The sequence below is a fragment of the Pseudorca crassidens genome, chromosome 5 (genome assembly GCF_039906515.1).
Source record: "Pseudorca crassidens isolate mPseCra1 chromosome 5, mPseCra1.hap1, whole genome shotgun sequence".
NCBI lineage: Eukaryota > Metazoa > Chordata > Mammalia > Artiodactyla > Delphinidae > Pseudorca > Pseudorca crassidens.
Genome location: NC_090300.1, coordinates 88810024 through 88837970, shown reverse-complemented (window position 1 = coordinate 88837970; position 27947 = coordinate 88810024). Strand labels below are relative to the sequence as shown.

The 27947-nt window shown below is 37.2% G+C and overlaps 1 protein-coding gene and 1 pseudogene across 11 annotated transcripts in view; both read right to left on the bottom strand.

Moving 5' to 3' along the window:
* ZBTB20 (zinc finger and BTB domain containing 20) overlaps nucleotides 1–27947 on the bottom strand; it is an 816172-nt gene that overhangs the window by 340828 nt on the left and 447397 nt on the right. The gene's annotated exons all lie outside the window — the stretch shown is intronic.
* On the bottom strand, nucleotides 9996–10064 carry LOC137225641 (U4 spliceosomal RNA; annotated as a pseudogene).

Here is a 27947-nt window from a genome sequence, read left to right as displayed (position 1 = left end):
AGGCTATTCATTTCAAGAACCTAACTGGCTTCCTGTTGGTACCCATCCCTTAAACCCTGAGAACTGAGGGCCGAGTGGAGCCCTGTGGCACCTATCAGGTCCTTCTGGTGGAATTCAGTCCTTGCTGCCTCATCCAACGTTCTTCCCTCAGCTTGTAATCAACTTAACTTTGAAAGTCTTTGTACACATTAGGTAATATTTGTCCTCTGTTCTCCCAGGGGACTGTGGTCACTGCCCAGCTAGGAAGCCCTACCCTTCATTATTCAGCCACAGCTTGAAGAGCATTCTAATTCTAACTTTCCGCCCTCTGACGGACCAGCTGCATCAAAGGCTGTGTTCCCTTATTTGTTTGTTTTTTCCTAAAGCAGAATCAGTATTTCAAACTAAGTCATTTACTAGAAAAGTATGGACTCTGGGTCCAAATTTTCAAAACATGTCTCTTCTGTGAACCACGACAAATCTAAACTGAATTATGCTTCATATTAGAGTCAGGACTCATGTGGTCCCTTTTTCTTTGCCCCTCTGGATCCCTGCATGCTGTTCAGGGGAAGTTGCTGGCTTTTGAACTGACAGTTTGGAAATGAAGGCATTTTTCTTTTAGGGAGAATAGTCCTTCAGTGATTCAAACAACAAGCCTTGTGATCAAAATAATTCATAAAGGAAAAGATTTATGAAGTGACTTCACTAGCACACAATGCATTTTTAAAACTTTGTTTTTTAAATAAATCTGTCAGTACACAAGCCAAGACAACACATCTGAATGCAATATCAGTGGACACACCCTGAATCTCTTCTCCTTCCCTTGTCTGAGACTGTGGCAGAAAAGGAAAATGCTTCTCATTGTCTTTTTTAAATTTAATATTTGTTCTTTTAAATTAAAAATGTGAGTTCTATGAAAAGACTTTAAAAAATTGTGCATACTACCATTTCCTACATAAAATCTGTCTTTAAAAAAATGCATTTTCCATCTACCACTTGTGCTTGTTTAAGAGAATAAAAAATAAATAAAGAAGTCTTACTTATAATGAATCCCTCTGGCATAAGGAAGCTTGTCCTAATCTCCCTTTATCAGGTTTGAGTGATAGTTCTGCTCAACGAGTATTGACAAGGCCGTCCTGTTTCTCAGGCTTTCGTTTCCCTCAGTTGGAGAAGGATACAGTGCATTTTCACATTCTCAAAGTCTGCAGTTGTTTTTATATAAGAAGCAATTTGCTTGGGTCACGTCAGGTCGAATGGGATGCCTGCCCAGCTCTTGGTTTTAAAGGAAAAACATACAGAAAGACACAAAAACACAGCAGTTTCCTTCATTAAATTCCACTCTACCTGCCATGGGCTTCTAGCCACAATGGAATTTCCCACCCTGGCCTAGACTAGCCTAACTTTTATTTTTAGGGATTTTTTTTTTTTCCCCTTAAATCTTATGAGCTTTCTTTCAAGTGAACTTTGAGGTAAGGATTATTAAACCATAGAGTAATTGCCTGGTTTAAAAAGAATCAGACTTGAGAAACAAATGTCTTCTGACCTTCCATAATATTATTGGATAACCACCCCCTAGATAACAGCCTTTCAAAAAACTGTTCATAATCAGCACAAGAAGACAGGTAATGCAATTCAAAATCAAAACCTGAATCATGAAATGAAGAGAAGAATGGCACCTTTTCAGTAATACTCTCTACTTACCATTACATTGGATAGACAGAATTTCAGGATAAAAAATGTAAGTGAGTAACTAAAAAAATGAGGAAGTATATAGATAGAGAGAAGAGGGAAGAGAGAGAGAGAAAGAGGCAGGCTTTTGGACCATTCTTTCCTGAAAAACCATTTATGCTTTTGCCCATAGCCTGGGGGCAACTGATTTAATCAGGGTTGTTCATGTGGATTATCTAAACTATGAAAAGCAACAGGGAGAACTTCCTAAGAAATCCCGACTGGGTCTGCTGCAAAATACTTGGTTTGCAGCCTGGAGCTAAGTAGTCTGTTCACATTGTACTCAGGGTCTTAAGGAAAATGGATCAATGCCTCTATAATTCTTTGTCCCTTTGATCTACCTCACCATTTGGTGTCCCTTGGCATTACGAAAGCTCTTGAAAATGACCCTGCCTAGTTAACTGATTTATAGTCCGGGGACAAAAAAAGCAAAGAAAGAAAAAAGGTCTGGTAATGAGGAAAGAACAATGTACTTTCTTGCTATCTTTTCTTAGCATAAATAAAGATTGAAAGATGTGATTTTGGGGGATGTGAACCCCACTCTCCCCACATTAACAATAGCCTTGTCAAAGCCAAACTGAGGCCTCATCTCAACCAACTCTCTTTAAAACATATCAAGTTGGCCCTCTCATTCATTATTTTCAAGTGGATTTTGCATAATATTCCTTCAAATGGTAAAGTTTACTTTTCAGGCATGTCATTTGCTTTGTTGTTCTTCTTTACCCATTTCAGCTTCTTATCCTCAAACCCCTGTTTCCTTACTAAAGTTGATTGTTAATGCAGCTGTTCCATTAGCATCACAGCACATTTATAAACCAAAGACTGGTTCACTCTACCTGGCTTCCAAAGCCATTTGCTGATTGAGACCATTTCATGAGTTTGTCTACTCATGTGAATAAACAAAAATTTGTCTATAATGTGAATCTGGAGAAGGAAAGAGCAGCTGCCTGGTACTAAGTCTACAGAGGCCAAGATTGCTGCCATAGGCTTCATGGCCGCTCCCCCTGCATGTGCTATTCTACATTAACTTCATTTTAGATATTAGGATTTTGGTTCTTAAATGGATTCCATTTTCCTCCAGTAAAACCAAGTGGTTTACCCTGACATTTAACAGTGATTTAGTGAGTTTAGAGTTTCTTCTAACTCTAAAGTAAATGTTCATGAGACTTGTGAACTCATATCTAGACAATTAATCTGAGCATTTTAGCAGTTCCCTGAGGCTGCATATGGTCTCTCACAGCCCCTTGCAAACCCTGAGATTTTGAACCACTGTCTAGTTTGTGGTTGTGCTGCCAAGGAGTAGAGCAAAATCATTACTTATGGTGACTTCCCTTCAAGCATAGTGAATTGAAATACAAGGAAACCTGCACTATACTTTAGACAAAACATTAGGATTAATGCTGAAAACCAAGGAACTAAGAGCCTGTAAATATGCCAACTCAAGAAGGAGAAGATGATAAACCAATATTGGAGTTTAGAAACAAAAGTAGTACTGTGTCAACATGTCACTATGCATCAATCATCACAACAAAACTGACCGAAGGTCAGCCTCAACACCAATGGCGATATTTTTGCGTACAATTCTTGAAGCACAACTTGAACTGGATCTTAGTTCTCTTAGGTCTCTTACTTATCCTTCTCTCTCTCTCTCTCTCTCACACACACACACTCACACACACACACACTCACACACACACACGTACACATATATACGCATAGTAGTAGACTAGGTCTATGGCTACTGTGTTAAATTTGCATCTGTGAGCCACTAAGCAGCTGCTTTACATATACACTGTAGAAGAATGAAAGTGACAAAACTGGCATAGAGATGGTTTTTGTGTACTATCACAAGGAAGGAAAATAGGCTTACAGCAAGTTAAAGGGAAATGGACAATGATGAGCATAGGGAACAAGTTAGGATTCCTTACGAATTGACAATAGGACTAACCTTACTTAAAACATTTATAAATGACTTGCTCACCCCAGCATCTCGCACTATGCCTGGCATATAGTGGAAACTCAATTAATTTTTGCTGAATTAACCAATGACTAATCTGAAACTGAGTGCACAATAAATTATCCAATTATGTGGATGGAATTAAACTTTCCTGAGCAGGGTAAAGCTAAGCTGATGGGACACAGTATTTGTCCAGGTGTGCAGAAAGGTGGCAGTGTGAACATGGACAACAATAATATTCAAATATATGAGAAGGATAGCTTTAAGCCTTAACCAGGAAAGGGACTTGAAGGTCACTGGGCTCTTTCAGGCAAAAAACAAAGCAAAACAAAAACAATGCTTCAAAAATGTGGTCATTATTAAGGGAAGTGTTAAAATAAAAGTTATACTTCCTTTATATTAAACTCTCTGCACTTATGTAAAACCATCTGCACTTAGAGTACAAAGTTTCTCTGACATAATATCCCAGAGTCTCTTACACAGGGCAGTCATTAAATTCAACCTAGATTAATATAATGTAAGCGAGTAGAGAACAAGTTATTTTGAGATTTCATAACAATTCATTGACTATGAGAAAAATGCAAACAAACACGGTTGTTAATAAATGTTATTTAGCAGACGTCATATTGACATTTCTAAGTAACTGGCTACCAAGGCAGTTTCCTAATAAGTCTAATTTTCTCTACTCTCTGAGCTTATGGGCTAGTGATCTTGTAGTTTTGGGTGTTTACATTCATTTATCCATTCAACAAACTTTTATTGAATGCTTCCTCCAGCTGTACCAGTCTGGTAAGATCAGACTGGATCCTAAATGAACACCATGCTTCCTTTGCCCCTTGCATTCTCTGGTTTTTACAGGAGGTTATCTCTCATGATTGCACATTCAGATTCCTGATCCTAGCTCCTTTCCCACCTAATTTTTTTTTTTCCCTTCACCCTATGTCTATCTCCCTATGAATAGACAAGAGGCTGTATAGTTCTTACCAGTGGCCATAGTGCTATCTAGAGTGGAACTCCATCAGCCCCATACACATTGCCTTGTTGAAGAGATACAATGTACTTTCCACACTTCAGAAATGATTTGATTTCCTTTGCCTCAGTAGAAATATTACAAGCTAACAGTGGTTCTCCTGTTATAAACCACAGTAACTATCTGCTCATCAACATCAGTTGCTAAATTGTATCATGATAGAATTCTAAAATACATGTTAAACTTTCTTTCTACAAGTTGCCTATTTCCTCTGAATACAGCCAATTCACCTGGCAACAAAGATTAATTAGCCGCTGTTTTTTTGTATGCAAAAAGAAAAAAGTATGATTTCTCTTTGTTTATAAGAACTTCTGATAAGTGGTGATAGGTTTCAGAACCCTCTTCTTTTTTGGCAACCACGGTTCAATTATCAGGAACTTCCAGTTCAGAACTGGAGAACACTGACTCCGTTCTGTGATTTCATAATTGCTAGGGATTGGTTAATTGCTAAAAACTGCTCACATGGAAGACGAGGCACTGTTCTCTTTATTTGCAAGGGACAAACAGGCATATTAAAAGGGGTTTTAGAGTATCTAAAACATGATAAACTCGTGGCTTTCTTTTACAAAACTATTCATGAGGTTCTCCTTAGGAATAGGAGAGACTATCTAATTTCTATGGGTGGAAATCCCATCTGTAACAATGTTTTGCAAAGACATATACTACCAAAACCTTTTCCAGTGAGATGCAGATTCTAAAATCATGTAAGCTAGACAAGATAATTTTATAATATAAGCAGAAAACAATAAAAGCTACTGTGATAGTCTAGATTACATATGAAATGTGTAAAAGAATAAAATGAAAAGTTCTCTAATTTTTTTTAAAGTTGCATCAGAATTTCCCTTCCATGTTGTAATCATGCCTCTTTAAATGTATATGAAAAGTAACTTTGCTAGGCTCATGAAGAATGACCTTGATAAGCATGGCATAACTATAAGCAAAATAATTTTTAAAAGAATGAGTCTACATATATAATTTCATCATTTCTAGAAACATGGATGTCATTAGACTTGAAGACAGCCAGTGGATTAAACCAACGTATTCTGATATCAACTAAAATGTGATCTAATTGCAGGCTGCAGTGATTATAAACACTTTTGGAAAGAAATACGGCTCTCCTCTACTTCTCCAACTGCCCACCCCTCTTCTCTTCCGCCACAGATCTGTGGCAGCCTAACTTCCAGCTAACAAGTTAGAAGACTGGGTGAAGCATCAGTTTGGAATTATTTTTAAAAAATTATAAATAATCAAAAGAGGTGACAAATGTTTCAGTGGTTACTAAACATTTAATGGGTAGCAAGGTATAAATTAATAATTAAGGGCGTTAATCTGTTGACTAATATTGATGCTTAGAAAGCTAGAAGTGTCAAGATGTTCTTTCAACCACAGTATTCCAGATTTAGGAATTTTTTTAGTGGGTTTAGTATAGGAAAAAAGATGCTTAGATATGCATACTTAAAAAATAATAACCTCTGATTTATCTACCATCTAAGTCCTTGTGTTTTCTGGAAAATATATTAATGAGAGGTGGCATTATTTGACAGTTAAGGAAGGAAAATGGAAATCATCTGTTGTATGCCAACTATGCTCATAAGCAAAATAATATTCTCTTAATCTTCAAAAGGAAAGGGGCGATTATAAAATAATTTGAGACTCTCTGGACAGAACTGAGATATTCTCTGAAAATTTTATAAGTGCTATATATTTTAAAAGTAGTGTAGTATTACTATAACATAGCTATTAAATATGTACTTCTTTTCATTCTGATAATCCCTCTCCCTTAAATCTGAAGGGCTGATTAATTTCTTCATTTATTCTTTTGGATAAATATCCTGTTCATTGATGCTTGAAATCCAGCTCATCAGTTTCCCTTTAAATTCTAACATATTTTAAAGAACTTTAGAAGATCATGAACTCTGGAGTACTGACTAATTTGGAACCTGCCTCCGTCTCTTACAGGCTGTATGACTTTGACCAAGCTACTAAAATTCTTAGTAGTCCAGTTTCTTCACCTGTGAGAATGGCATAGAAAACATACCTACCTCCTATGGTTACTATGAGGATTAAGGGGTTTCATACAGCCAATGTGAAGATGTGAAATTGCTTTTCTGAGTCTTTGGAGGTATTTGAAATCAGGCTGACTAAGTCAAGCAAAGCTGTGGGGTCTGTTTGGCAGGTGACCTCCAAATTTCACTTCAAGGTCTTGGACTGTCTCAGGTCATTGTAGTGAAGAGCTCTTTGTGTAACTGCCATCTTTCTGCCTCAAAGCCAAGATGGATTTACCTGTTAGTTTTAGTTTTCACTAAAGATCTCTCTTCAGCTGTGTGCACTAAGGGTAAAATATCAACAATTAAATTATTTGAAGCAGGCAAATGTTGAAAGGGGAATTTAGTTAAGTCATAGCAGTGTGCCAACTTGGTCTGACTTTCAGAAAGATCACCATAATAAGGAGACCAATAAATAAATTAAAAGTATAAAATATACATCTATGCAGAATCTTAGAACCCCTTCTCTGACATATAAGTCATTAAAGGAAACTTTGTGTCCTGCTTATTAATTCAACATTTAAAATAGAACCAGTTTTATGGAAGAAATTCACAAGCGAGAATTACTGAGTTCCTCTGGATCAGATTTTTCTGTGCTCCATTAAAAACAACAACAACAACAGCAAATGAATAACAACAACAAAAAACAATGGTTCTGGTTGTATGTAATGTATACCACTAATCTAGTGTTTCTTAACAGGGGAACAATTTTGTCCTGCACCCCCATCCCTAGGGGGCAATTGACAATGTTTGAAGACAATTTTGATTATCACAACTGAGGGGAGCTATTGGCATCTAGTGGGTAGAGGCCAGGAATACTGCTAAACAGCCTAGAGTGCACAGGACAGTACCGATCTGCCCCCAACAAAGAATTTTCTGGTCCAAACTGTCAGTAGTGCTGTGTTGAGAAACCCCATCTTGATTCTATATACCAGAAACACTGGCCTTGAACCATCAGCTGCATCAACATTTATGATACTCAGTCTATGGAGTAGTCTGACAGTTGAAGGATACACCTAGAAGGAATACCACTTTGAATATATAACTGACAAATCTGGATACAGTGCTAAGGGAAGAACTGGGTAAGCAAATAATTGGTGGCTAATTATGCCAAATATAAAAAGATAATTTTATATTACTGAGTAAATCAGATTAATATTCTTCTTTAATCCCAGGGGGTCTAAAACTAAGAAGTTATGGACTATGCAATGTTATCCTGACACAGATATTTTGAAACAGTTTATAGAAAGCAGTAAACATGTTTTTTTAAGAAAGATAGCCCAAATGAGGTATGAAGAATTAGAAGTCATTTTTCTAGGTCAGATTTTTTTCCTACAGATCGGATTTTCCATATGCATTCATTCATGCAGATCACAAACTACACTTCTAACACTCTTTCTCTCTGAAGGTAAATCAGGCTAAAACTAAGAGTTTAAGAACCATTTCTGTACAAGAGAAATTTCCAGCTAAGGGAGAACAACACAAGCTCTAAGGTAGGTGTGAAATTTATTTTTAAATTAAGCCACAACTATTCTGCAAACATTTAACTCAGAACCACACCACTGTTAAAGTTTGTTGATTCCATACAAAAGGAAGAACCAACATAAATTAAATTTGCAAATGAAGAAAATAAAATATGTGAAAATTATTTTTAATATGGCTAAAATTCAAATATGCAACATTTTATTCTTTTTACAGGTTTCACTGCCAAAGACAACATGTATATTTTTCCGATGAAAGAGGATGACTGAAATTGACATTCAGGTGAGCATCTGGACACTACCAGTATGTGATGTTGCACAAATTTACTCACATCTGGAGTTATCCTCGTGCTTTTGAATTTTATTTTGGTTAGTGTTACCAGGAGTTAAAATGTATTGAGGGCCTCAGAAAAATTGGCTTTTATTTATTCCCACTTAGAACCCCAGAAGTTGCTTCTGGGCACTTCTTACTGATGAAGAAATCCAAGGTGAAATAACTGGCTTAGCCACAAAGAGAATGGAAGGTCATTCATTTCTGAGCTACCAATATCTTTTCTTCTCCTTTTTCTCATTTTAACTTCTAGATTTAGCTCCAAAACATTTGCTCTTTCTCCCTTAAGGGGAAATTCTAGCGTCAGAAGGTTAGTGGAGGGGAGGGTAGTGATGGGTTTAGGTTTTCATAGCAGTTCATTTCAAAACTGTTAAGTACCTCCTACCAAGAGACCACCACTAAAAACTGTTTCTAGAACAAGGCAAAGGGAGAGACTTAAACATGGGGGAAAAAAATGGAAGGAAACAAGAAAGCTCTGGCACTGTGAAAGATTCAGAAAAAAAAAAAAATTCTGATTTCTGCTCTCAAGATGCTTACAATCTTATTCTAGAGGAAAAGGAAAATGAATTCCACTTTAAATAACTGAATAACAAAAAGAAACAGTGCAGTTAAGTGTAACAATGGGTGGTAGAAGCAAAATGCTGTGGGGAAGCCATGTCTCTTACCTCTTTTCCAACTCAGAGGAAAGAGACAGTGGGTCAAATTCAAGCTACTCTAGTTTTTGATATTAGTTTCATAATACAGCTATAATCCCATTACAGAGAACTTCAAGGAGCTGTTGACATTTTTTTTTCCTGTCTTGTAGTTTATTGTCTCAAGTATTGCTTGAAATACCAGGCTACATGCAGAGATGTTTGCACTAATGGTATTTGTTGACCTGCATTAAGTTAGGGTCAACCTGAATAAATGGAGATGCATACTACAGGGAACCAGTTAGTCAGATTGTTTGTAGTTAGGCTTGCATTATTTTTACAATACTTTATTACTTTTAACCTAAAGCCTAGACATTATCCTCAAATAATCTTGTTATTATATGAAACAGTAATATTTATTAAGAATGCCTCTGGAAAGCCTCAAATGGGGATATGCAGAGGAGGATTTACTATGAATTTAATGGAACTTAAACTTCAGGGCCCCTCACTTGCACAGCCCCTCCCAAGACCCTGTACTTAATTTGTAGTCATAATTCTGTATTCTTTTCCTTAAAGAGGGTCCCCCAAATAGTTTAAGCGTCTGGCAAAATCTTCATCCACCTTGGGTAGAAAATAATCTTGAAGGAATCAAACCTGACTATCCTGAAAGGCCAAGTCAGAGAAGGATACAAAATGTACTTTTACAAGCATATATAAATTACATTTCCAAATGCATCCCTCCTGTCGTTGCTGTCTTCCACCCCTGGCAAAGGATAGATGCCATCTTACCCACTGTTACAAGGTTTCTAGACTCTTTTAATTAGCAATAATCGCGCCTCGGATAAACCTCATTGGCTACGATACTGCCACAGCACAAAGCTCTAGACTCTTAAATAAAATCTGTCTGCTCAGTGACTGGGAATAATCAGTGTCTAAAATAAAAGGTGAAAAATTCAGAGACAGAAGATGATTTCTAAGAGTAAAAAGAGAGACACAAATTTTTTTACATAAATAGTAATAATTATTATTCATAGCTAAGGGATACATGCATTTGAGAAAAGGAAGGACTTGGAAATTCAGTACAATTTACAGTAGCACCTATGAAAAGTATGGTGAGTTTAGGCAGAGCGTGGGAATTTTTACCACGAGTAACACCACGTGTCTGTTTTTCTGGTTTCTGAAAACCCCAAATAAATCCCACAAGCACCTCTAAACTCCACCATGGAATTCTGACACTTCTGAGTAAGAAGTTCAGAGGAAAATTAAAACTTTGGATGCACTATGTCTGCCTACAGTTTCTCCTATAATGCCTTGTCCTGCTTTTTAAAGAAAACTGAATAAAAATTAATTCAAAAAATGAATGAAATTATCCCAAATGGAATACTAAATTGAAAAATAGTAGTTAAATTGTTCATAACCATTTTCTGTTACATTTTTTTCCTCTCTCTCTTAGAAATGGAGTAAGAATGCTTCAAATAAAAAATGTAAAACCCATCCCATTCCATAAAGGGCCCACTCACGTAAACAGGAAGCTCATTAAAAGCGCTTTTCTTGGTTTCCTGGCAAAGCCCACTTTTTATTTTGGTGGCAGCACCTATTAAGTAGAGGACTCTTTTTGTGGGCAGGGTGAAAAATTAAACATTACAATCCATCAGGCACCCGCTGGATTAGAGTTAGTTGGGCGACTCCTTGACGAGAGCGAACAAGGTAGCTCTGAGATCAAGGAACAGGCTTTGGTCTAGCCCTGTGCTATAGATGATGGGCTTCTCTGTCCAGGCATCACAAATCAGCTCGGAGTTCCAAAAGAGCCAGGAGATGCCAGTTCATAATAGTGCAAAACGTTTCACATGCACATTGAACCATTCTCTCATTTCCTTTACATTTCAATACTGTTTTATTTGTTTCTTTCTTTGCTTTCCCTTTCTGGGAAGCACTGTAGCATAACGGAAAGAGTATCGGTTTTGGAATTTGAAATCTTGGTTTCTAGTTCCTGCTCTGCCAAATACTGTGACATCTTGCCTTCCTGAGCCATCATTTTCTGATCTGTAGAATGGGGACTAAATTCTTCCTTAATCAGCTCAAATTTTTCAAAGTATAGGTAAGCATCACCTGTCTCAAAAATCCACTGAGGTGAAAATACAAATTTCAGGGCCCCTTTCTGATTCTCTGTAAGTTAGAAAACCTTGGAATCTGCATTTGAAGCTTGCTACCCAGATAATTTTTGTACACACTAAAGTTTTAGGACCACAGCAGGTTCTTATTAGTCATCCATTTTATACACATCAGTGTATACATGTCAATCCCAATCTCCCAATTCATCCCACCACTACCACCCCCGTCGCTTTCCCCCCTTGGTGTCCATGTGTTTGTTCTCTACATCTGTGTCTCTATTTCTGCCCTGCAAATGGGTTCATCTGTACCATTTTACTAGGTTCCACATATAATAATAATAACCTGCTGTATAAAAAAAAATAAAATAAAATTCAAAAAATAAATAAATAAAGTTTTAGGACCACACATCCTAACTTGTCTGAGTCAGAATTAAATTAAATCATGTAGGTGAAATTTATTTCAATCTGTTAACTGCAAATCAAGATGTGTATGCTTAGATGTTCTCATTAGTGATATTTTCCAGGGTAGCTCAAAGAACCAAAGGAAGGACACAGGACCATTTTCCCAAAGATCTTGCTTTGAGCCATTCCTGCCATGCCAACAGCATTCTGCTTTACCTTCAGTTAGGCAGGTTGGTGGGTTGGTGGGGAGAATAGAGCTGAGAGCTGTGACACAGGCGAGGTTTCTGTAGAATTTCATTTATGTGACTGTACCTACCCCACAGGGTGATATAAGGATTAATTCCTATTTGGTAATTTACTGTGTGTAAAATGCCTTGAGCCCCTTGGAGGAAAGTGCTATATAAATGTAAAATAATAATTATAATAATAATAACTTCAACTATTTAACTGATCAGTGAATTAGCTAGAAGATTTAGGCTGCCAAGGGACAAGGCTGAAACCATTATAAGTAGGAACATTTTACACCATCATATCTCATAACTGTTATCACAGAAAGGGGAAACAAAGGGTGAAAATTAAGATAAATCCATGTTCTCCACTGATTTAAATGACAGAGGATCACTAGTAATGGTTCATGAAAGCCAGGAAATGCAAAAATGACAGCTGCATTGTAATTCTAACTCAGGCACACATCCTGAGATTTTATACACTTTGGTCTTTTATTTGTATAGAAAATATCTCATCAGTGCAACATCTAAAATTTAGCATTATTAATGCACTTGATTATGCTTTTGCTCAGTTGGAATATGTTCATAATTCACCCCTATTGGTAGATAATGGTTTTCCTATATGAAAGGTATTGATGTTATTCTACGAAGTTCCAGGTAATATTTGAATCAGTTGTTTACAAACAACTTGATTCCTGTGTATCTTCCTAAGAAAACTAGGGATTTTAGGAAACTAAAATATATAGGAGATAACTTTTCTTCCCAGGAATAAAATATTTTGGTGCATAAACTTGCATGAGTTCAACTGCCCTCAGTTCTTACATTATTTGTTTTATTTATTTGATTCGCTTTGTGCAGACCCTTCCACTAAAAAGCTCAAGGGGCTGAACCCAGAACTTTCATATACTGAACGTGAATCACTTCTTAAACCACAAGAAGCAAAAGAAAAGGCTATAGAAATCTTAATGGGCAAGCTTCAGATGCTCAAAAGCAATTGTTTAGTTACTCTACTTAGTTATGCATCGTTCAAAACACTTTCTAAATCGGGCAAGAAAGGTTCTTTTGTGAAGAACAGGCTTTGGGGCCTTGAACAAGTTTTAAGTTGTTTTATAGCTCACACACACAGTAGTTTCGATGTGTATGTAAAGAGGTACTTCCATGCGACAAAGTTTGTAGTTGAGTACTGAAAGGGAAACGGAAAGAAACAAAGCAAGGAGAGGAATTGAGCATGTGGTACCTTGTTCTATTTTTAATTAGTAATTCCTAGCCTCAAAGATTTACACTTTAAAAAAAATCCAATACTGAGTGTGTAAAAACAGGTGTAGACTAAGGTGAATGAATACCAGAAAATAAAGTTAATCAGTATAACTTCAAATTATCTTGTAAATACTAAAATTAAGCTTTACTCTGTCTAAAGGAGGAAGAAGGAAAGACAGACAAAAATAAAAAAAACCAGACCTTGCCATGAATTTTCTTTGCCTGAAATAATAAATATTAGATATGCCTTCTGATTTATAAAAAGCCATGTGATACCTAATCCCCAAAATTACAAAACATTCCAAATGTGATGTGTGTTTAAACACATCCATGCATAAACACACATGCACACACACATCAAAAATATCGGTGTTCTAGTATAGCCTTCTTGCTTTAAAGGGCCTCTAAAAAGGGCATAAGAAAATGGGTATCTGATAAAATGCTTCTGCTGGGGTCACCAGCAGAAGGCAAATCCAGTCAAGTGCTGCCAGTAATCATTTCTATTACAAATGTTTTTAAAATCCATCTTTTCTTTACATATACTTTTTCCTTTGGTATAGCTAATATGGTGGCCAATGTCCCGGTCTTCTAGTCACATTGGAGTTTCTTGCCCGTGCATCACAAGCTCAGCTGCACTCATCAACGTGGAAAAGCTGACAGCACTGTCTGAAAGACACAGCTTGGGATAATTGCTCCTTGTAGCTCCCCTGTCAATGAATATTACCATATTCTTCTCACGAGTAAGGTTACTGTACTTCTTTTCCTTTTTTTTGGATTTCTACACACTTAGCCACTAAGCACATCACTATTCCTTTAATGAAATGGACTAAACATGACAGTGTGAACTGTGGGCTAACATTCTCAAGATTCTGTTTTAAAGCCTCTGTGTTCATATTTTTAAAAATAATCTTTGTCCAGAAGAAGTAAAAATGACAATAATTTTTTACTTGATATTACTGTTTTCTTAAGAAGGTTAACTGAGAAATATCAATCGATAGGCACAAAGCAAAGAAAAAAAACACATAAGGCTAGCAAACATACTCTCTTACTGAATTTCTTTCACCTAAATATACAATGGAATCCTCTGACATAATGTGTTTTCTTTCCCTATCATGTTAGGCTGAAGAATAGTTCTTGGGCAAAAGTAGAAAAACCATGCTTTAAGTCTCCTTGTGATCTACACCTTTGAAATATTAGCTTCTCTTTAAATTTTAAATGCTAGCTCATTAAGAAGGAAAAAATTTCAAAGTACTGCAGTCACTAATAACAACAGCAGCAGCAACAGTAACAGTAACGATATTAACATCAACATTTATCAAACTCTTAGATGTCCTGGGCACCACTGTAATCACAGGAATTGACTCATTAAATCTTCACAACAACTCTGCCAGGTAATACTATTATTACTCCCATTTTATGGATGAGAAAATACAGGCACAGAGAGATTAAAATTTTATGCAAGATCACATAGCCAGTAAGTAGAGGAGCCAGGATTCAAATGGAGGGAGCCAGACTCTGACACAGAATGAATGTTTGACACCATAGGGCCCAGTGCTCCTTACTTCCCCTGAAGCTCTTCCCGAAGTGGCCAGTGATCTGTGTTTACTTCCCTCCTGAACACTTACACACTTGTTGGCACCTGTGGTTAAAAGCTCAGGATCTGGAGTGATATACAAGAGATTTACCCAAGATACCAGCAGTGCTTAACTCTACCAACATCTGTGCCTCAGTTTCCTCCTGTGTAAAACAGTAACATTAATACCAATGTCATGTAGTTGTTGTGAAGGTTAAATGCTATAAAGCACATTAGAGCTCAACAGAGGGTCAATGTTTAATAAATGTTAACTTCATTATTACTGATTTTTATCTCTTAATATATAGGAACCCTTTCCCCAATTAGACTGTATTTCTTTTCAGAGAAACTGTCAATATGAATCCTCATTGTTTTGTGTTGGGCTTTCCAATTGTTTAATATATGTTGTTGAAATCTTAGATGTCCTAGGTACCACTGTAATAACATGTTAACTCATTAACTCTTCATAACAATTCTATGGGGTAATATATTTATTTATAATATTATAAGTAATATAATATTTATACCAGTATCTAAAATTTAGTGAGCACTTACTGTCAGGAACTCTGCCAAGTGCATTATGGCATTATCTCATGCAATTCTCCCCAATCCTCTGAACTGGCCACTTTCAAAATCTCCACTTTACACAGGAGGAAACTGAGGCTCACAGAGGTCACACAGCTAAGTGTTCAAGAATGTGAAACTCTAACCATAGCCCTATACTACCTGCTAAAGAATGAATGTAAGGCAGGTATTCAATAAACATTTGATCCTGATGATGAATCGACTATATTCTTAATTATTTCTGTTGCCAGAAAATTATGCTTAAAGCAAACTAATGTGGCCTAGCCAATATCATTCATTCATTAGTTAACTATTAAAAAGAGATTACTGTGTGCTAGGTACATGCCAAATACCAGCAATAAAAAGAAAATACTACGGATCTAAAATTTTCTCATCAAAAGCAATTAAGGATTTAATATAATTTCACTTACCATCATTTCTATGTCAACTCATAAAAAATCAAACTTCTTCCTCTCTCCCTTTCCCTCCCTGCCCACTCTTTCTTATTCCTTCTTTTAAACCCAAGTTTCATGGTATTAAATTTATAAAGATTTTTGCCGATAAGAAGCTTATATGTCAAGGCAAGGAACCATTTTAATTATATTTACTCTTCATTTTGAGAATATTTCTTTTTCATATGTGACAAAGACTTTTGAAGTGACTAAAGAAAGGCAAAGCAACCTGATTTAAAAAAAAATTCTTTCATGTACAATCTTTTTTCTGTAATAGTCTCATAATAGCTTCAAAATTTTAAAAGAAGGTTTTAGCTGTTTTTGTTCTTTTCAAATTGGAAAAATTTGATTTTTCTCTTCACATGTTTAGATAACCTTTAAAATCAACAAACAAGAAATAAGAACATATTCAATTTTAAAAATACACTCTTCATTGGTGCCTTGGCATCATCAACTAATATCAGCATCACTCTGAGAACTGTGTTTCTATTCTTTTTCATTTCAACAATTCTATATGTTCACATTTAGTAGAAACTAAAGACTGCTTTATAAAAAATTTTCTCTTCATTTGAATAAAAATCTTTTACAAATCAACAGACCAAGAAAAAAATCCTTTGTATTTACCACTATTGAATACAACAATGGGACATTTGAAGAGTACATACCATGTTAGAGGCAGGAAAACTTGTGATAAACTGAGAATTGTACCAGCTCACCATTTAATATCACTGCCTCTGTACAGCCTATAGATATTTATTGACTGTCTCAGACTAATGTGTGAGCGCCTGTGGCACTGGCAGAAATATATGAATTACCTGCCCAGAGATACTAATAGATACATATAGATGCTAAAACAAACAAAACAATTTTATAGCACCATAATGGAGAAAAGACTAACATTTACATACTGTTTATTGTCCAGGCAAGACTGTAGACTCCAAACATATTATCTCATTTAAATTCTGATAAAAACACTAAGATGGCTAATGTTTACACATTTTAAATAAAAACATAACTGAGTATGAGAATCTTAATCAAATTCCCAGAGGCCACAATATTAGGAGGCTGGAGGGCCAAAATTAAAAAGCATAGAGGGGGCTTCCCTGGTGGCGCAGTGGTTGAGAGTCCACCTACCGATGCAGGGGACACGGGTTCGTGCCCTGGTCTGGGGAGATCCCACATGCCGTGGAGCGGCTGGGCCTGTGAGCCATGGCCGCTGAACCTGTGCGTCCGGAGCCTGTGCTCCCAACGGGAGAGGCCACAACAGTGAGAAGCCCGTGTACCGCCAAAAAAAAAAAAAAAAAAGCATAGAGGCCTTAGACTTTTCCATTTATATTACATTATTTCTTCTTAGGATCTACTTCTAAACCAAAGAAGTTGAAATCAATGTGGATATATATTTTAATAGACGGGTTCAAGGAAGAGTGGGATTTTAATGTAGGCATCAAAAGATAGAAATTAATAGGTAATATTTATTGAGTACTTACTACTGTTCTGAACATTCTGGATATATTCACTCATTTAATCCTTACATCAATTTTTTTGGAGGTAAGTAATATTATTATTATTACTGTTATAACTGTGCAGTATGGAAACTGAGCCAAAGAGAAGATAATAAACTTTCCCATAAAGTCACAAAGCTGGTAAGTGTTGTATAGACTTTCTTATCTATAGCCCACAGAATTTAACTATCATGCTATACTGCCTTATTAGTCTGTAAGGGTATTTAATGTGATGGCTTAAATAAAGTTCCAAGCATGGGGCTATTGCCACCATGTTGGAAATTAGGGCTTCTACATATGAATTTTGGGGGGACACAAACATTCAGTCCATAACACTAGCACTTCCCAAACTTCTTCATGTCATGGCACACATAGAAAAGGGTAATATTGGTCTTGCTTGCTTGCTGGGATGAACTGGGAGGGATTTGGAGCCTTAGAGGAGGCTCTGCTGGGCTAAATATGACTAACCCCTGGAGCTCCAGTTGCCACTAGGCCTCCCTGAGGGGATCAATAACCATTCTACAAAGTTTGGCAAACTACACACTATACCAAACCACAAACTCTTCAGAACACAAACAGCATCAGCCACTATAATCACTGTCTCAGAGCCTCCTTTTGGATGTTTCACAACTGAGCTGATATTTTTCTGGAAAACAACATTAGTGTAGAAAGGGGTTTCCTAGGAGGTTGATCAATAATCACTGGAGAAAAGATGAGGATATTTAGAAAACTGCTGCAGGGCATAGTACAAATTCCAAATAAGTCCACTTTGGAAAAGAGCAGATCAGATAGTTGACTTTTCTTGAAGGGAATGTTTCTAAATATTTATAATTTTACAGTTCTCCAGGTGTCAGCAAGAATGTTGAGAAAGTAAATGGAAATCACCATTTCTTCCTGAAACTTTTTGGGTTTTTTTTGTTTTTGGACAGATTCAGTAATCATCAATAGTTTAATCTTCCTAGAATAAAAGTTGAAGAAATTTCCTAAAGTGGGGAAGAAAATCTTATTTTTTCTCAGAGGAGTACAGCTAACACGCAACATCAGGTCCTTTTGTACTCACATGGGGCCAAAATAAACTACGTGGGAAATTAAGATCCCTTTTCCTGAAGTGTCCTTCTTCAGTCCAGAGTGGGACATTGGTTAAAAAGAAGGAGGCTTGTGGTGTTAGGGTGATCATCTTGGTCACCGCACCCTGGACATAACTTTAAAATTTCATGTCTTGGACACTGAGATGCAGGAAGAAAGTTTTGAACTTTCTATTTCATTGTTATTTGTGTTCTGGCACTTCATTAATCTCTCTTACAGAATGTAGACTCTTCCCTGGTGCCAATTATAGATATAGAGGATCTTAGATTTCTATCTAGAAAACAGCTATCAACAGGACATCACCATGTCTCATTTCAGACTAGACTCACATAATCACAGCAATAAATACCCCAAAACAAGAGTCATTAAAAAGCCTGTTGAATTTGATCAGACACTTCAGTATCTGCCACTATTCCTACAGTATGACTCTGAAGTACTCAACTTTATTTTCCCCACCTTGACTTACAGGAGAGATGATATTTAGATTCTAACACATTCTCATGGAGTTACCTAGGGTTATTTGCAATTTCTAGAGTACAAACTAAAACATAACCCATTTTTCTCCCATTTAATAAAGCATATTAGAAAACACAGGTGTATAACTTTATTATAGGGACAGTCTTGTGTTTGTTTTGATTTTTAAAAGAATAAATCACATACTTCAGAAATTTATTAATAGCAACAAATTTGCTGTAATGCATCTCACATGATTGAAACACACCAGTATTTCTTATTACTGGAAATAAAAATCCCTGTGCAGATTACGTATCTCATCCAACAAACATTAATTGAGTACCTACTATGTGTCAGGGCAGTGCTAGATATAGGAGACCACAGATGAATAAACAATGTTTCGGGCTTCCCTGGTGGCGCAGTGGTTGAGAGTCCGCCTGCCGATGCAGGGGACACGGGTTCGTGCCCCGGTCCGGGAGGATCCCACATGCCGCGGAGTGGCAGGGCCTGTGAGCCATGGCCGCTGAGCCTGCGTGTCCGGAGCCTGTGCTCCAGCAATGGGAGAGGCCACAACAGTGAGAGGCCCGCGTACCGCAAAAAAATAAACAACAACAACAATGTTTCTCCCTCCAAATGTTACAGTCTATTGATGTGAGCAACTGGGCTTCTATCTAGCTTTGGGAACGGGGCTATGAATGGGCAATAGCTCATTGTGGGTAGTAGACAGCAGAGAAGCAGATGCTGTGAACTGACTGATTAAAACAAACAAAAAGTCTTCCGACTACCTGACTCATTTTGGGTTCCATCCAAAGAAGAGTCTGAGACGAGGACTTGGTGCAGATAGTAATTGGGAAGGTGACCTCAGAAGGCAGTAGTGAAGGAGTGATGAGAGTGAGTCAGGGAGGAGGACTGGCAATAATAAGGATATGTCAAAGAGGCCAACAGCAGTACAATTCCACAGGATCTCTGAGATACATATATAATGCCTCCAGTGGTGTCATCTGAAGGAAATGGAGGCTGGAACATTTCTTTTCCACCTCTGTTCCTCCTTTGGTTGAGAGTTGCCCCCGCAGGGAATTAAGCTGCCATTCTAGTTCCCCAATCCAGTGTAGATTTATTGAGCTCTCCCAGCATTGGAAAAGGCCCTGGGCCAGAAAATGGAAGACCAACACAGAGGCCGAGTCTGGGATAACACTGAACTGCTTCAGTGTGGTTGGAATTACAGGTGAGCTGAGGGATATGTCCCACATACCGGCTAAAGCAGACTATAAAGACGTCTGGGGGTGGAGCATAGACACTGAGCAATCTGATCTAGCACAACCTGATCTAAAGGATGGTCTGGGGAAAGGTTAGACTGACATCTTTTTACTAAATTATATTCCACGTAAAGTGTCTGTGACTCCCGCAAGAAGTCAAACTTTGGGATAGTAAATCCTGACACTGCCCAGCTTAGAAACAGAAAAATGATGATTTGCTAATCGGCTTACCTGATTCTCTGGCTATGATGTCAAGATCAGACTCTTAGCAGTTCTTATGAAAATCCTGACACTCATTCACCAATTACCCTCCAGGAGCTGATATATGTCGATCTCCCTGTGTTTCAGGAGAGAAAGCTTTGAATTGCTTTAGGGAGCTTTTCTAAAAATGGTGATGCTTTTTTGCATCATTTTGTCATGACTAGGCCTACTGAAAATTTCCTGACATTCTGAATTCATGGCAATGTTATCTGTGCTGTTGTAGTTGGTTTGCATTTTTTTGTTGTTGTTGTTTTGTATTAAAGTAGAGGAGAAATAAGAAAAGGTGATGGGTTGCATCTAAATGTATTAAGCTTGAAGGCTTTCAACATAAATGAGAAGATTTATAGAAAGTTATTGAGATCTTTAAGCTTCTATAAACATTTCATCATTGCTGACAATATCTACTTTCGTTAACTTTGCCCAAGCAGTTCCTGTGTTGCTGTAAGGCTGAAGGTGAGTTTATTTTGCACTTTAGCAAGCAGCATAGGAGCTTTCTGGAGAATTTTGGTTTGGGGGCCCAGATCATAAGGTTAAACAATAGATATTTTATGGTTACAGGAGAAGAATTTATAGGCCCTTCATTCTTCTATTATAATGTATAAAGGATATGACTGTATTCCTAATCCCTAGAAAACGTGGTGGACGGGTACATTATGGACTCTTATATGAACATATGTAGCATCCCTTTGACCACAAGTGGGCAAGTCTTTTAAAAAGTTCTGGGAGAGGGCTTCCCTGGTGGCGCAGTGGTTGAGAGTCCGCCTGCCAATGCAGGGGACACGGGTTCGTGCCCCGGTCCGGGAAGATCCCACATGCCGCGGAGTGGCTGAGCCCATGAGCCATGGCCGCTGATCCTGCACGTCTGAAGCCTATGCTCTGCAGTGGGAGAGGCCACAGCAGTGAGAGGCCCGCGTACCGAAAAAAAAAAAAAAAAAGTTCTGGGAGAAAAAAAAGAGCCCCAGGGACCATTTAGGCTCTGTCGGTGAGTTCCATTCTGAGACATCAAATCCAGTTGCACAGAAGCCAAATGTCAATATTTACAAAGCTCTTTCCATCTCATATCCACTTCCTTTCCATTTTATGCTTTTTCTTCCCCTTTTCTTTCCTCCCTTTTCCTTGATCCTCTTCTTCACTCTTTATTCCATTTGCTCTTATTTTCCCCATGCCCAGTAGTCAGTCCAGTCTGTGCATCCTGACAGAGGCTTCAGTGATGGAAAAGAAAAAGCCCCAAATAAAACCATCGACGTCTAAGACAGGGAGCTCTGGAGGGTGGTGGATGGTGACTGGGGCCAAGCCTGAGGATGAGAGTGCTCAGGGCTCTGAGGCTCTTAACCCACCCAGCAAGCCATTAGGCTTCTGCAGGCCTGATGGCTGTATCAAGCCTCGATTTCAAAACTCTTCTGCACTGACAAGGACTTGCTAATTTCAAACTTTCTAACCAATTACAATCAGGAGGAACTGTGGACAATGATCAGTGAGCAAAGTGAAAGTGCTGGGGTGGAGGGGCCCTCATAGGTTTCACTCTGCTGGTAACATGCAGCTGGGACTCTGCTCAGTGAGTAAATAAAAACACAGTACAAAATACAAACGTGCTCAGTGGGTCCCTCTGGCTGTCTCGTTCCCAGTAGTGGGGTATGTAGGAACCTTGAACTGCATTTAGTCCATTAATTTCTGATGGTGTTAATTAAAAACTTTTGATGCGGATTTGAATGGAAAATACCTCAAACAGTGTTTTCTTTATTGAAACACCAAGTTCCAAGTCTTGGACTATTAGGTTAAGCTCTGTCATCAGTGAGACCAACAAAAATGCTTTTCATACCATCTGCTTTGATTAATAGTAATAATAATAATGAAAAATGAAAAAGAAGAGAAACTTTAGATTGAAACCCCCTTATTTTAACCTGTTTTTTTTTTTAAAGGACTAAACTGAAAATCTGGGTCCCTGAATGTAGAACATATGATTCAAAAAAATCTTTTTTCAAATCCTTATAGAACATTCAAATCACCCAATGTTCCAGGACCTGAATTTTTTATATTTTCAAATGGGGAAAGCTGCTTAAAATAAGTGAATCAGCTGCTAAGTGATTTCTCTCTGTCTCTTCCCCTACTCTCTCTTTCAAAACGCTGAAAAAATGCTTAAAATGGTATATGAAATTGATATGTGCTGCTTAAGAAGCTTAATATAATTACTGAGGATGCAGAGTGTCTATTTAAAAACAAGATAGGTGAGGGCAATAGAACCTGAGTTGTGAGTATTCATCCCTTATGAGGTGTGGGGAATGCTTCCAAATGTTTAATCCACTGAGCAAGGTAAGGGGTGCACAGTAGTTATTCACAGATTTCTCTGTCCTCCCAGAAACCTGGGAAATCCAGAGAGCAATGCAAGGGGATAGTATGACAGATGCTGTGCAAGAAGCGAGCAAATAAAAAGTCCATCTCTCAATCCAACACTTTTGTGAAGTACTAAGCACACCACCAAAACATCCTGATTGGTTTCTAAGACTCTTCTCCAATTTTATTTTTTAATCATATTTCCTCTTACACCAGGGCCTGAAGCTTTGGACGTCTAATCTGAGAGGCCCCATGAATGTCCTCTCACAAATGACAGCTTTTCTTTTTCTCTTTTGTGTTTTCGTATACCTAACTATAATTTTCCATCTCCTAACCTGTTTATTCACACTGTTTGCAATATTATCTGAATTCTTAAAAGACCACAAGACTTTCTTTTTTTACTCTGAAGGTCTTCATCACTCTTGCTCTTGTTTTGATCTACAGATCTCTAAAGAGGATGAAGTTCTCCATAAAGGCTAAGCACTTTGTCAGGTCTCCTTTCCTTCCCTCCCTAACGACAGGATGCATTGACCTCACCCTCTTAGAAAAGTTTGCAGAATTGGCCTCCCAGTCTGATGGGACTTGATAATGATCCTTCAACAACAACAAGGACAACAATGACAACAATAACAGAAAACACTCACTGTAAAGCATAAAGCAGGTGAGGGGAATATGTAGGGCAATAGAACTAAAACTCTAAAAGAGAAATAGGCCTGAGCGAACCACAACATGAACGTATTTGTTCACAAAATTTATGATGTTTCCCTCCCCCAGAGAAAATTGATAGGTGATATTGTCTATAAAGAACTAGTAAATGTAAATTAATAGATATGTAGCAAATGAGTACACTTAATGATGATTTCCAGCTGAAATGATTGTTTCTTTCCTAGAGACCAAGTTTTCGTTAAACTTAATCCTTACTCTCTTCCCTCTCCAGCAGCAGAAACATCTGGTCAGTTTTAGATTCCCCTTGGATTTCCAACTTCAAAGGGAATTATAAAGAATAACAAATTCATGTACCGGCACTAAAAAAAAATTAGAGCAGCAGGAGAGAATGGTAAAATTGTCCTTATTTGACTGCTAGTGACAGGCGCCACAGGCAGAACTACAAGGCAAGACAAAGGCAAGATCACCGGTTGACAACCCGAGTTCCTGGAAAGGACTGAATCTTTGGCTAGATACAAATGTGCACAGGGCCCTTACAAACTATAAGGAGCTTTCTCCTTGCTTACGTGAAAAATAAATAAATAGAGTATAAGGAGTAAGAAGGTAAAGAAAAAAAAAAAAGAAATGGGTTCACATGTACCTGTCACATAGCTGGCATTAACAAAAGTTTGTTGAAAGGGTGATCTGGAAAGAATCTTAAAGATTCACTTAACATATGGGTTTTTTATTTAATTTGAAGAAAATGGTGTGAGTTCTGATTCTACAAAGGGCTGGATAAGCCATCCCAGAAATAACTCAGGCTCCTAAGAATCTACTAGACCTATCATGTCCTCATAGAAGATTAGACCTCCAAGTCTCAAAAGTAGTCTGTTTCTTCCTTGCTCTGGATCCTTATCAAAGGATGGCTGGAAATCAAAGTCCTACCAGAGTGGAGGAATAGAGTTTGAATGAACTACTGATATTTGTAGCTGTGCCAAAGTTGTGCTTGACATCACTTTATAGAACTGGATTTACCTTTCTCCTTTGTCATTTTCCTAGCAAAGCTGAAACACAATTCTTAGAGTGCAGGTCTTGATGTAATCAAACATTAGAAAATGAGAACAGTTAAAGAAAGTACAATTTTGTCATTGTAATTACCTTTTACAAATAGCCTTTCCTCTTTCCTGTTTTATGTGCAATGCGTGCAGCAACAAAAATAAAAATACAGATATGATTAGCCAATCAACTTGTTTGTGGACAAAGAGAGAGAAAGAGTTAAGGGCCAAAATGTCTTTAAATAAGTAATTATAAAGGTCTTTAAACTTAGCATTCAGAGGTTACAGATCCCCACACCACAAATACATTAGGTTGATTCACAGAATGGCCATCAGGAACTTAGAAAGCAAATTGCTTTTGATAAAAAAGTATACATCAACGGCACCTTAAGAATATTTTATAGAGTAGAATAGAACAAATAAAACCAATTTTCTATGGAGCCCAGCACGGTTTGCTAATGCATCAGTCCCCCCAAATACAGACCATCTCCAAAGGAAGTTCTTTATATCACAGGCTTTGAGTAATCGCTAGTGAAGGGTGAAAAAACGGAGACTTCTCAGCATTTCCAATGTGAAAGGACTGAGCTGGCTACAAAATCATCTCCTTGAATATCTTTGCCTTGAGTGGAGTTTTCATCCTTCTCTCCCCACTCCAGGTAAAGCAGAATCGTCAAAGTTATCTCAGTAAAAGAATGCCGTAATTCCCATCCTTATGTTAATTGTGCATGATGGTGTGTTACGTGTCTAATAAAGTTTATCCAGAAAATATGCCAACTTCTTGAAACATAGGTCTGATGACATGAACAAAACGTTTTTTTTTTCTTTTCTTTTGTAACTATCTGTATTTAAGTCTAAAATGAAAGTCCTGGCTTGATGGGGGATTTTCAAAGGATTTCCTGCCCTATCTAAGCAGAATCATCCAACCATGATCATGAACTAAACTAGAGAGAAGGAGGTAGAGGATATGGAATACTACTTTATTCCAAGAAGTGCTGTTTTATAGCAAATGTAACAATGGAACAAACACCAGACCCAAAGGCCAAGCATAAGAAAATGCCACACACATACACCAAGAAGTGAACACTATCATTAATCACAGTAGTAGTAGTAATAATAATAATAATAGCTGTTGTCGTGATGAGACATTTAAGGTTCACTTGGGCATAATGAATAATACTTTAGTTAGAAAGAACTATTGGTAAACTTACTCTTCTCTATAAAAGTTACTTTATATTCTAGGTTTATATGACATGAGCTACGTAATCCAACACCACATGTAAGAAGAGGATGCAGGAAAAAGTGAAGACTTACACCTTTATTTCAGTTGTCGTGTTGTCAGCATCAATCTTAAAATAATGATGAAAAGGTTAACTGTTTTAAAATAGGGGTATTATGGGTTATGGTAAAACATCCTTGCAGCTTTAAAATAGTACAGTAGCTAGCTCCTACCTATCTTTTCTTGGAATGCCTGCTTCAACGCCAAGCTGTCAGATACATCCCTGACCTTTTGAGGACATTTTAACGATGGTAATGCCAGGCCAGGATAAAGAGAAACAGAAATGATCAGAAGACTGAGGGGAAAAAGAAATGAGATGGAAAGAAAAAAATAGTTTGTACTGTTTACACCATCCAGTCTGGCAATTTTTACTGATGCTTTCTGTTTGCTTGGGATAGTTTATTGCTTATGTTATTTCTTTTCTTTCTTTCTTTCCCATGTGCTTTCCTCCACCAACTTTGTTTGAAAATATTTTGTATGTGTCCATACTGTAAACCCGCATATTTTTCTAGAGATTTAGTGCAGTGGGGAAGCTCTTTTTTTTTTTTCCTTCCCCAAGGGTTAGGCACATCAGTATTCTTAGCTACTCACTTTCGAGGCCAATGGAAAATGTGCTCTTAAGATTAAATAGACGTGAGTAACACATAAATCCAGTTTATACTGATGCAGGACGTTACGCAGTTACTCACATCCTGAATCTCTGATGAGTGGAACACACCTGTTGGAACAGTCACTGACCTACAGGTCAAAGACAGCCAGGAAGGATAAAACCTTCACTACTGGTCTTCTGCAGACAACCTACTTGCATGAAGCATTCCTCCTTGTGGCTCTGGGTATAAAGGAGGTGGTCTAGCCATGGGAAACTGGCCCACAGAAGGTTCTTTAAATATTCTCAGGATAAACTGGAGTAACACACACAGGCACACAGGCAGTGAGTGCCCTTTGTTCTGCAAGGCACCATCTCCCTCCACGCCCACTTCCCCAAACATAGTGCTTTTCTGAAAAATTATTCAGACTATTAATGGATAATTCCTCCCTTTACAGACTTCCTAAGTACCTCCTTAGGAGGAAACCTTCCGTTTCTGCCAATAAATCTTAAAAAACTATAAACATTTAAATCCAGTGTTACATTTGGTTTAAGTATTTTCACCATATTTATCTAGGATGGGTTGGCTGCAGCCATGCTGGACTTCTGAGTAGTTAAAGGCCTATGTTTTCCTTTCACCTCAAATATGGAATTGTATATAACACAACATATATCCAATAATGAGTATAATTAATGCTGCATCGATCTGGCATGCAAATTATCATCCTAAGTTTGAGTCAAGTAAAAAAAAAAATACCAAAAAAAAAAAAAAAATTCATCCAAGAAACCTAGCCAAATCTGTAAAATGTCTCTCTAGTCAACCAAATTATCCTTTGGCTTACAGATGTGCCTAAGAATGTTATGAAACACACTGATGAGATTTTATGATCAATTGTTACATTTTAGAAAATGTGATGACAGCACACTCAGAAGAAAACTACTCCTCTACACAATGATTAGAACTATTCATCTGAATGTTTTTAACATTAAAATGTAAAAAGTTCTGATGGGCCTGAAATATTGATGGACTAAAATGCTATAATGACTGGGGTTTGCTTCAAAATAACATGGTGGTAGCATGGGAAAACAATAGACCATGAGTTAATCACTGTGCAAGCTGGGTTATGGGTACATGGGGGTTCATTGTAGTGATCTGTCTACATTCATGTATTTTAAATTTTTCATAATAAAAATTTTAAAAATTTATACTGATTTCAACTTTCATTCGTTTACTCATTATTTATTGACTGATTCATTTACTTTTTATATGTAAGATTATGGAAACAAAAAGTTAAAAAAAATATTCTTGTTGGACATTTAGGTTAAGTAAGCTATTCCTCTTCAGAAATAGTATATATTTATTTAAAATGATGTTTATAAGGACTATGTAATTACATGTAGAATTCTGAGGTTAAATTTTGAAAGCAGGACATAAAATTATATGGAAAGTATGATTACAGCATGTTTTAAAAAATATATCCTCAGGGGAAAATGAGCGTAAAGAAATATATCAAATGGTTATTAATGGTTGGATTTAAATTACAGAAATAATTACTTTAATTTTTCTTCATTTTACTCCAGTGTGTTTTTCCAAATTATTTTTAATAAGCATGTATCATTTTTAAATGAAAATAAATATTTATTCATTAGTGGATAAGATGTGCTCTCCTTTCCCAAGGAGCTTTTTATTTACTAAAACAGAGAAACTACAAACATACAGCATTGCC